This window comes from Macaca nemestrina, chromosome 2 (assembly GCF_043159975.1).
Source record: "Macaca nemestrina isolate mMacNem1 chromosome 2, mMacNem.hap1, whole genome shotgun sequence".
Classification (NCBI taxonomy): Eukaryota; Metazoa; Chordata; class Mammalia; order Primates; family Cercopithecidae; genus Macaca; species Macaca nemestrina.
This window is the reverse complement of record NC_092126.1, coordinates 102,976,312-102,986,757: the sequence shown is the minus strand read 5'-3', so window position 1 is coordinate 102,986,757 and position 10,446 is coordinate 102,976,312. Positions and strand designations below refer to the sequence as shown.

At 39.7% G+C, this 10,446-nt stretch overlaps 1 protein-coding gene across 4 annotated transcripts in view; it reads right to left on the bottom strand.

The window, feature by feature from the left end:
* Positions 1-4,365: 4,365 nt before the first annotated feature.
* MOB (myelin associated oligodendrocyte basic protein) overlaps positions 4,366-10,446 on the bottom strand; it is a 56,992-nt gene continuing 50,911 nt past the window's right edge. For all 4 annotated transcript variants that reach the window (XM_024792400.2, XM_024792399.2, XM_024792401.2 and 1 more), the window contains 2 exons: positions 6,583-6,666; positions 4,366-6,465 (listed from right to left, as the gene is read on the bottom strand). The gene's annotated coding sequence lies outside the window, so the exon portion shown is untranslated. The remainder of the gene's footprint in view (positions 6,466-6,582; positions 6,667-10,446) is intronic.

The window sequence follows — 10,446 nt, the reverse complement described above, 5'->3', positions numbered from 1 at the left end:
AGGATCTGTGGTGACGGGTCAGTGACTGGATGAAAACGATTCAGTTTTTTCTAAAACAACAGTTGGAAGCATTGTTGGTTGTGCCTGAACACTTAACAATGTCCATTGCATGGTGAGTTTGTTCTGGTGCAGTCAAGTACTTTAGGAGCCTGTGAACAAGTATACACTCCATTCAGTTGGGCCACTCTTGGAGCCGTTGTGCTTTAGGGACTGCTCCCCTGACTTCTTGTCTCCCATTCCCTCAGCATTATCCCCTTGTCCCCAGAGACACCTTATGTCCCCGGGAATCTTACGCATGCCATAAGGTTCAGATAGTGATAGCAAGAGCCAGGAAGAAGCAGAGCATCATCAAAAAGCTACGTGGTAGAAATCCTTGACATCTAAGTAAGGAAGCAAAGCCAGGGAGACAGAAGAGTGAGTAGCAGGAATGAGTGAATTGTATATGGAACATGATTTTGACTGTGAACTCACCTGCCTATGACTATAGAAATTGACTTCAAGTCCCCAGTCTGTGAAGAGAGGAATTTGTACTCCCGAAAATACCCCTAAGTTGTTTTCAGGCATTCACAATGAGGCCAACAAACCAGCCCACCCCAGTAATTAACACTGAAGTCCCCCTTTTCTTCTCCTCAAGCTGACATTCACTGTTGCAAAGGCAAGACAAGTCTCTTGTCTCATTCAGGCCCCTGTCACTCCTGCTTACTGAAGATCTAAAGATAGAAACTTCTGAATATTTTACATATATCCAAGATTTTTTACATATGTCCAGGCAATAGGTTTTCAATGGTGTCCACAGCAGAATGTCCCACAAGTTACCTGCAGTTATTTAAAGAGCCTGTAAAAGATGGATGCTCTTATGTTGATAGCCTCCCTCTTCACCCTTTCTCCAAGGGTCTCACCTTTTCTTCATACATGTTAGGAGCAAGGAGAGCAGTTTGTTTGGAGAAGGAGGCTGTCTTGATTGCTGCAAACCCATTTTAGCTCGTAAGCCCCAGAGTGTGTTGTCCCAGTGACATGGGAGAGAAGAGGAAGTGACTAAGCGAGGTCACACTGACCATGGCAGGGTTCTGATCTCTCACACGCCCATTCAGGATTTATGCATGTATACAACACCAAAGCCCTGCTTCCTGCATTCTTCACTTGATCCCACCCAGTTCCCACCTCCATCACGCTGTCCTCTGGACCATCCCACAGTGCTGCTCACTTCTTGCTAACACCAGGCTCCCCTGCCACCTCCTTTGGGGAAAGTGATTTGACCTCCTAGTTGCACATGTTCAGTGCTTTGCTATCCTGTGTTGATGATAGACCTGTTGTTAGTTGATTTCCTTCACATTTTGTGTAAACCATAGTATGTATGTAAAATACGGACTTTGCCAATAAACATGTTATTACAGGCACCAATTGGTGTTAAATTGGCCATTTTTTTCACTTATTTTATTATATATTTACTTCTTATAGACATCAACTGGTTGTTTTAGTGCAAGTATGTTTTTCCCTAGGTATTCATGGTCAAACTTACCCCTCGGTGTTTTACTTTGTTTCTTCACATATTTTCTATAGTTTATTTTTAAACCTCTTTAGGAGAAGAAGCTCAGTTACAATCTACATTTTTGTGGAGTATTGCCCCTTTGCTTTATATTTCTCCTGTTACTTTTTTAACTGGCTTTGATACTTATCCTTCACCAACATAATGTTTTTCTCTTTGATATTGACCACTTGATGTTTTGTGTTTATCACTGTCCACTTACCTAACATTTTCTGACATCTGTAAGATTTTCTTCCCTTAGAGTGAGTCACAGTGAGCCATAGAGAGCCCTACTGTGGGTAGAGAAGCTTATTCTGCTTTGCCACCTGAGGCACACAGACACGTGATAATAAAAATAGCATAGAATGAGGCTGCAGAGCCCTGCACAGAGGAAAGCCCTGTTGGATAAGTGGCCATAACCAACATGACATAACTTGCAATAGTGCCTACACACTACTAGTTGATAAAACTCAGCATGGTTTTCATGGGAAGAGGCAGGCCTACTCTGTGCAGCTGCTGCTGAAAAACTAAGGAAAAAGTTCAGTTTACAAACAACCCTTAAGGTCATCCCTAGCATCACTAGAAACCCTGATTCTCTCCAAAAGGCTTGCATTATTTTCTAGCAAATGAACCACATTTCACGGAGATCTTTGACACTGTGATAATGTCCTGCGACACTCCCTTCTGACTGTTTTGTCTCCTTATAGAAAAAAACAACACCCTGCATTTTCAAACTGTTGGTTATAAACTCTTAAATGTTGACCTCACATAATTGGGGTTCATCAATACACAGCTTTTCAGTAAACAATGTCAGAAATTCAGGTGCGTTTTTCAGGCAATTTTATTTCATCTTCTTTTTTGCATCCTATGGACTTATGACTCTCTGATGCCCTGATGAAACCTTGCTTTCTCTCAACATCTAGAATTCACAGACTAATTCTGATTTTTTTTTCCCTAGCTCAAAGTATGGAATCAACTATTCTTCCAACGGGCAGTGGTTTCTCTTTTCAGATAATTGTTTTAGAAGCCACAGGCACTAGGTCTACAAATAAGCTTGTTCCACATTCCAACTAGAATTTGTCAGGATGACAGCAAAAATATCCGAGAGCATAAATCACTGTAGGGACAGAACAGATAAAGTCTCCTTTTAAAAAATGTCCGTGGGTTCTTATTGACATTTCTAATTTACCTCTATTTTAATATGTTCTTTTGCCTTACTCTAATAAAAAGTTTATAAATCCATTTTTCAACTTTTGAGAAACTAATTTTTCTTGTTTTCATTAATGTTAACAATCACAGAAAGACGTATATTGTCATACCAAATCACAAGTCTAAGTTTCAATGCCACCACCCCAAAATTCAGGCAGCTCATATCTTCTCTTCTTTCTTGACCATCCTGAAACCGGCTCTACAGTGTGCAGATCCCATCAATTCTTTGGTCAGCATCACGTTAGCACCAATGTCTGAAAGGAAGGAAGCCCCAGCCTCCATCTAGGTGAACACCAAAGAAACTAAGAGCTCAGAACTCTCAGTATGATACATAGATACCCTGTTTGCTTAATAAAAGATAATAACAGGCCAGGTGTGGTGGCTCATGCCTGTAATCCCAGCACTTTGGGAGGCCCAGGTGGGTGGATCACCTCAGGTCAGGAGTTCAAGACTAGCCTGACCAACATGGTGAAACCCCATCTCCACTAAAAATACAAAAAATTGTCTGGGCACAGTGGTGGGCGCCTGTAATCCCGGCTACTCGGGAGGCTGAGGCAGGAGAGTCACTTGATCCCGGAAGGTGAAGGTTACAGTGAGCCAAGGTTGCAGTGAGCTGAGATCGCACGCCATTGCACTCCAGCCTGGGCAACAAGAGTGAAACTTCGTCTCAAAAAAAAAAAAAAAAAAAAAAGGAAAAGAAAAAAAAGAAAAAGATAATAAAAGGTGAATCTAGACAAATACTACTTTTCAATGTTTCAAAAATATTATCTGTCAGTTTTCTCCATTTGAGCTCCCCAATTTGAATTTAGTTTGTATTCCCTTTATATTTTTTCTGTTACTAGTGCCTTTGTATATTTATGGAGCACAAATTTTAGTAGTAAACTGTAGCTTCACAGAGGGCCATGGATATATACAGTGGTGCACTGGCGCCAGCCTGTGCCAGTTGACGAGAGTCAATTGTGTGCTTCTCTTCCCAATTCTGCATCAAATTTATCCATTAAAAGATAAATGGTAAACTCCAGAGAATCATGTTCATAGCTTGAAATCTGCACTGTGGCCCGGGCGTGGTGGCTCATGCCTGTAATCTCCAGCACTTTGGGAGGCTGAGGTGGGTGGATCACCTGAGGTCCAGAGTTCGAGACCAGCCTGGCCAACATGGTGAAACCCTATCTCTACTAAAAATACACAATTAGCCAGGCATGGTGGTGGGCGCCTGCAATCCCAGCTACTTGGGAGGCTGAGGCAGGAGAATTGCTTGAACCTGGGAGGTGGAGATTACAGTAAGCTAAGGTCGCACCATTGCACTCCAGTCTGGGTAACAAGAGTGAAACTCCATCTCAAAAAAAAAAAAAAAAAAAGAAAAGAAAAAGAAAAAAGAAAAAGAAAAAGAAAAGAAAAGAAATCTGCATTGTGGAAATATTTACACCATGGAAATTAGCATTCTCTATAAATTAGGCCTTTTTACCCAGAGACCCAGTTGTTGGGTATTTACGAGGATAACTCTTTTTTCCCAAAATTTTTCCCAAAACCAGTCAAAACATCAGAACATAAAAATCAGTTAACATCCAGAATTATCAGTCATATGCCATATATTATGGTTGAGAATTCCCACTCAAGAAGTTTACACAGAGTAGCTTTTGGAGCTTTATGTAACTTTTGCAATATTTACTGGTAGAGCTCCTCAGAACCAATCCTTAAAAGACAAAAAATATAACTGGATTATAGCACCTTTTAGTTATAATATCCAAGGCACATTACATTTAGCTATCCACCCATTTCAAGTAATTGTCAGATAGTTTTGATTCATCCCCAGAAGGTTTTATTTCCACAACAGACAAACAGAGAATTCAGTATTTCCTTGTTATTAACATTTCTGAGCTAATATCTAACTTTTCGCATGAATTAATATGCACTATACTCTCACCTCCACAATCATTCCACAGCAAATGTGTGTCTTCTGGATGATGTGGAAGAGAGAGCCCAGCAAGCGCTATGGGCCTGGCTTTGCCAAAATCTAAAACAAGCCAAAGGGATATTAAATTTCTTATTTGGTGTGGGTTGGGCTGGGCCAGTAATTTGTTCTCACTTACAGTGGTCTGTCATATGTTTCACCACCACCACCACCCTGCACCTCACCATGTTATTCTCAGGAATGTAATGGCCTCAGATACCCCATCATTGGAAACGCTTCATAGTAGAGGTTACCATTTTGTTGTTTATTTAGCACCTGAATTTAGGCAAGAGAAACATTCTACCTGAAGATTCCATGCAGTCAAATTTCCCTGCCTTTTTATTGGAATTTCCACAGAGACCCATGGTCTCCCCAAGTGAGAAAGCCAGGGCACTCAGCCCTCACTCTCTAGCTGCCTTGGGACAGTACTTGCCTGATTCCTCTTTCTGGGGGCATGGCACTCTGAGCTGTATCTCATCTGGATCTATCACTCTTCCTCCCTATTCTGTGGCATTCTCTCTCATCCTAGCCCCATACCCTGAACAAGACGTCGTCTGACATTGCCCCCCTATTTTTACTTGCCTCTTAAACTTGGCTAGGAATGGTTGTGCCCACTCAAGGACACAGAACCATGGCCTTGTTGGATCTTTGGGCATCTGACTGTGCTTGGCCACACCAGCTCCTAGCACAAGACTGTTCCTGATGCTCTTTCTTTCCTCTAATCTGACTTTCCCTCTACCCTAGTACTGTCCATTTTACATCCCTCCACATTCTGCAACATTCTATTTTCTTCTTCATTTTGCTACCTATTACTAAAGGAAGGTTTGGGTAGAAGGATGTATTTCAACTCTTCCCATTTTTCCCCATGTCAGAAATCATCAGAAGCCACAAGAACAAGCCCAGATCCAAAATTGAACCCAAACAAGTATTTTTGTTTTCTAAGACATATAACCTTGAAAATACCCCCAGGCTTTTCAACTATCTTTCACCCATCTCTTCAAACAAATATGTCCACCTAATATTGTTAACTATTTGTATATGGCTTTTAATTTCTGTTACGTCTTCAAATCAGGAACTATTTTAAAATTTTTTTTCCAAAAGGATAGTTTTATTTTTGGAATACCCTTTTACTTTTTTGTCATTTTTATTTTATTGCATTATAAGGAAAGTGTGAGACCTTATGGCTTCTGCTTATTGGGCAATATGCAATATAATATTGTGTGTTGTTAAAATTTATGCATAGTACATTATATTACATTTGCCATCTGCTATTTGCTTTTTATGTTCCTCATTTTGTCTTCTAAATTTATCTATCTAAGGTGCATATATCTGATTTGTTTTAACTTCTACTTAAGATTTTTATTTATGAATATACCACAGGTGATTCAGTCATTCTATTGGTGGACATTTTGGTAATTTCTTTTTATCTCTCTCCTCTTTTCAATGCCAAACAATGATTCATTGAACAGATTTACGTGTATCTATTTCTTCCATGAATTCAAGTTTTCTCTAGGATGGGTGCCTAAAATCATAATTGCTTGATCACAAGTTATACAATTTTCTGCTTTGCTAGTATCCCCAGATTGCAAGCCAAAGGTGTCATAATAGTTTATAAATTCTCATCAGTAGCTTACGAGAATTTTCCCCACATCTTCGCCAATACTTGATTTTTTTTTTTATTTTTGCCACTTTGATGGTTGTGCAACATCTTTTTTTTTTTTTTTTTTTCCGCATGTCCCTGGAGAAAGACATGTATCTTCAGATTGAAGAAACTTGAGTCCTGAACAGAATAAATAAAAATAAATCCGTACTTAGTGACTTTATAGTGAAACTTCAGAACACCAAAGACAAAGAGGAAAACCTTAAAAGCAACAACGAGAAAACACAATTTACTTACCATGGAAGGATAAGCAGACTGACAGCAGATCTCTCCGTGGCAATTACAGAGGTCAGAAGACAATGGGATGACATCTTCAAAGTGCTAATGGACAGGAAAACCTGTCAAACTACAATTCTATATGCAGCTGTTCAACCCACAGTTATTCTCCCAGTGGTTGTATCTATGCATCCCCGATTGGCCTCCCTCCTTTCTTCACAAATAGATACTGCTCCTTGACCAAGAGGGTGAGACGTGTCTGAAGGGTGGCAATCCCAGCCCCTCCCCCACTTTATGATATTCCCTCAGAAAACATATTTTCATCTAGGTATGCTAAACCTTTAGATTATAATTTTTTCTTAGCCATCAGGACTCGGCAGGGATAAATTAAAACTTTTATTTCCCTTGGTTTGTACAATTGCACTGTGGGGAAGGCAAGTCAGTCATTAATTAAGAAACTGAGGCACAGATGGGTTAAATGACTTTCCCAAGCTCATACAGCTAGTGAGAAATAAAACCATGTATCAGCCCAGTTTTTGGTACATAACTCCATGTCCTTTCCAAGATTGCAGTGTTCTTGCCCATTTTCCTGACACTTCCTTTGAGCCAGTGTTCTCAAAATGCCAACAACTGGAAGGTGTATTAATTTACTAAATTTGCTCTTATGGGAAGGTATTGAAATTTAGCAAAATCGTCAAGATTTAGGCCATAGGTTAAGAAGAAATATCAAGAAACTGAGTGTATGTTTACAAATCAGATGATTTCTTTTAAAAATCAAGATATATATCAGATTAAACTGAGAGGCGAATATACTCCAGTGAAATCTTACTTTATAAATATTAACTGTAGATAAGCCTATATAGAAATACCCATGGAAATACTGCTCAGGGCAGAGGAAAAATGATTTGTAACGTCCAAGGATTTTTGATTAGTTGATTATTGTTTTGTGAAAGCCAATTTTTTGTTAGCTTAAGTAGGACCAAGCACCTTGATCATGAGAGTTACTCTGTGGAATGGTGGCAAGGGTTCTTGTGGAAGATCTGACGTTGTGTCATCTACTTCTAGATATTCTGAATAATGAAGGCAAAGGACTGCAGTGCATCCAAAATTCACTGGTCACAGAGGAAGGACTCTGCCCATTTCTTTTGCTCTAAATGGATGGCATTAGTTTGCTCTTGGTCCTAGGCTAGCACAGGGTCTCTGGCTGCAGCCCTTCAAGTGCTTTATTCCCCACTAGGAAGAAAGTCATATTTTTGTCTAAATCACAGATATAATTATTGAATAACTGGTTGAGCTGGAGGGCAAAACCAACCTGAAAGTTTTAGGAAAGAGGTCAGCAACTTACTGCAAATCTTACAGTATAGGGACCCTTTTGTGTAAAAGTTGATACTATGTGCATCTTAAGAAAGAGAATGAGATATTTACTTTGATAATAATTATGTTTCTCACTATTATAATTATCTTTTCAAAATGAATTACAAAAATGGGACATTTCTAGACAAAGTCTGTGTATTGTAGCAGAGTAGAAAGTAAACTAAGTCCATACTCTGCCAAATCAATAGCATGGTGGCTTAAAAAAGTAGATCAGAGGGGGATTGAAGGCCATGCTTTCAAAACTGTTTCCATACATTCCAGAAAACAATGGTTGTCCATATCAAATAATTGGGGGGATAAATGAGGGACAACATCAAGGTATAAAGCCATGGTTCTTGCTCTTATGAGTTTTACATTCTAGTGGTGGAGACAAGTAATAATCAAGTACATATATGAGTATAAGAGCAAATGCAAATAGTGAATAGTGCTATGAACATGTGAATAAGCAACTTTTTTTGTTTTGCTGTATGAGCGCTACCTACATGCAAGCTTTATACTAACTGCTTAATGTGTTTTTTTTTTTAAAAAAGTTGTCTTCACTTGTAAAATGAAGCTTAGAGACCTTCAGCCCCTTGTCCAAGGTCACACAAGTAATAACCTTCAAACAGGAATTCCACTACAGGGATATTTGTTTCCAGGTTCCTCTCTCTGAACTACCTTACATACATATAGAGAAGCAATATCTGCTGTGGTCAACTCCAATTTCTGGTGAGAATGTGAGAGCTAACCTGGTTCCATACCTTTAGTCCAGACCCACTCTCCTCCCATACCCACTCACCACCACAAGACCATCAACCAATTAAAATGAGCACTTGTCAACACAGGTTATGTGCAATGTACCTGTGATTCTTGGCATCAAGCCCCATGTGGGTGGCAAAGATGGTAGCATAAGAGGAGAAGATGGTATTATACACTTAGGTGTGCTCACCTGTCCTCTGAGGTAGCTGCATAGTTTTGGCATCAAAAGTTATGGTTTGGACCCTCTGTTTTTTAGTTGGAATTTTCATTTTTGAGTCTTTACATACTCAGTAAAACCATAAATGACTTCGTCTTTAATACTGTTTCATTATTTACTCAGTCAGCAAATATTGACTTTGTTGGCCAGCAATACTTGTGATGAATGGACTTGCCCATGAACTTAGGAGCAGACACTTTCATTTTTATCTTTTAAATATATTACAAATATAAAAGTGTTTAATGCTGCAGGGTTCCATGAAAGGTGGACTCCGAAAGAAAAAGCATTAAGAGTGAAGAGCAAAAGTTGGTTAGTCCCTTAAAAAATTTTAAACAGGGGGCTCAGATTTTAAGACAAAATAAATCTTATACTCACATATACACACAAGCCTGATTTTTCCCCAGTATAAATAATGTCCTGGCACAACCAAGCTGGCTGTTGCATTCCCTGTATGAGACAGTCACTATATAACATTGTTCTAAATTAGTTATATCCTAATGGTGGCTTAAATGTTTAAAACATACAGCTGCCTGGCCAGGCATTGTGGCTCACACCTGTAATCCCAGCACTTTGGGAGGCTGAGGTGGGAGGATTAACTTGAGGCCAGGAGTTCAAGGTGAGGCTGGCTAACATGGTGAATCCCTGTCTCTACTAAAAATACAAAAAATTAGCTGGGTGTGATGGCGCATGCCCATAATCCCAGCTACTTGGGAGCTGAGGTACGAGAATTGCTTGAGCCTGGGAGGCAGAGGTTGCAGTGAGCCGAGATTGTGCCACTGCACTCCAGCCTGAGCAACAGAGCAAGACTCTGTCTAAATAATAATAATAATAATATAGAGCTGCCTTAAGAAGCAGCTTTATAAAGCCATGTTGGGTAAGATATGTACCCTAAAGTTTTTTCATTTTCACAGATACTTGAGTTTTACAAGTCAGAAGGGAGAAGAAATTAGAGTGAATTGCCAGTCAAACCTCTTGGATGGGCAAGGACCAGCCTGAGGTTTACTGTATCAGGAGCCATGACTTCCTGTCAGTGTGATTTTCAGCAAGGAGACATAGGGAATTGAAGGGAGGAAAACTACCTCTCCTGAAACACAACAAGCAGCAGAAAGAAGAAAGCTACAAAAAGTAAAAAGGGAAGACCAATCTCTTTTCCTTTCTTCCTCTCTCCTCTCTTTCTCTTCTCTCTCTCTCTCTCTCTCACACACACACACACACACACATACACACACACTTTCATGAACACATTTGGTACTTTGGTACCAGATGCTCCCTCCTCCTTCTCTGGACTGCAGAAATTCTCTTAGTAGGACCCCAAGAGCTCACCAAAAAGAAACTTAGACCAGAAGAGGAAAAGTGTCACATGAGAAGCTGTGTTCAAACATTGACTGAGGACTTTTGAAGACTTAAAACAAGTAATGAAGACTTAAAACAAGACTTAAAAGCAAGTAATAGTAAGTTAAAATTGTAGGTGAACACAAGTTAAGGAAAGCAGATTCAGCAGTGATAGGACTAATCCAGCGTAATCTAATGTAACTGTGTCACCAGGCCATGTGGGA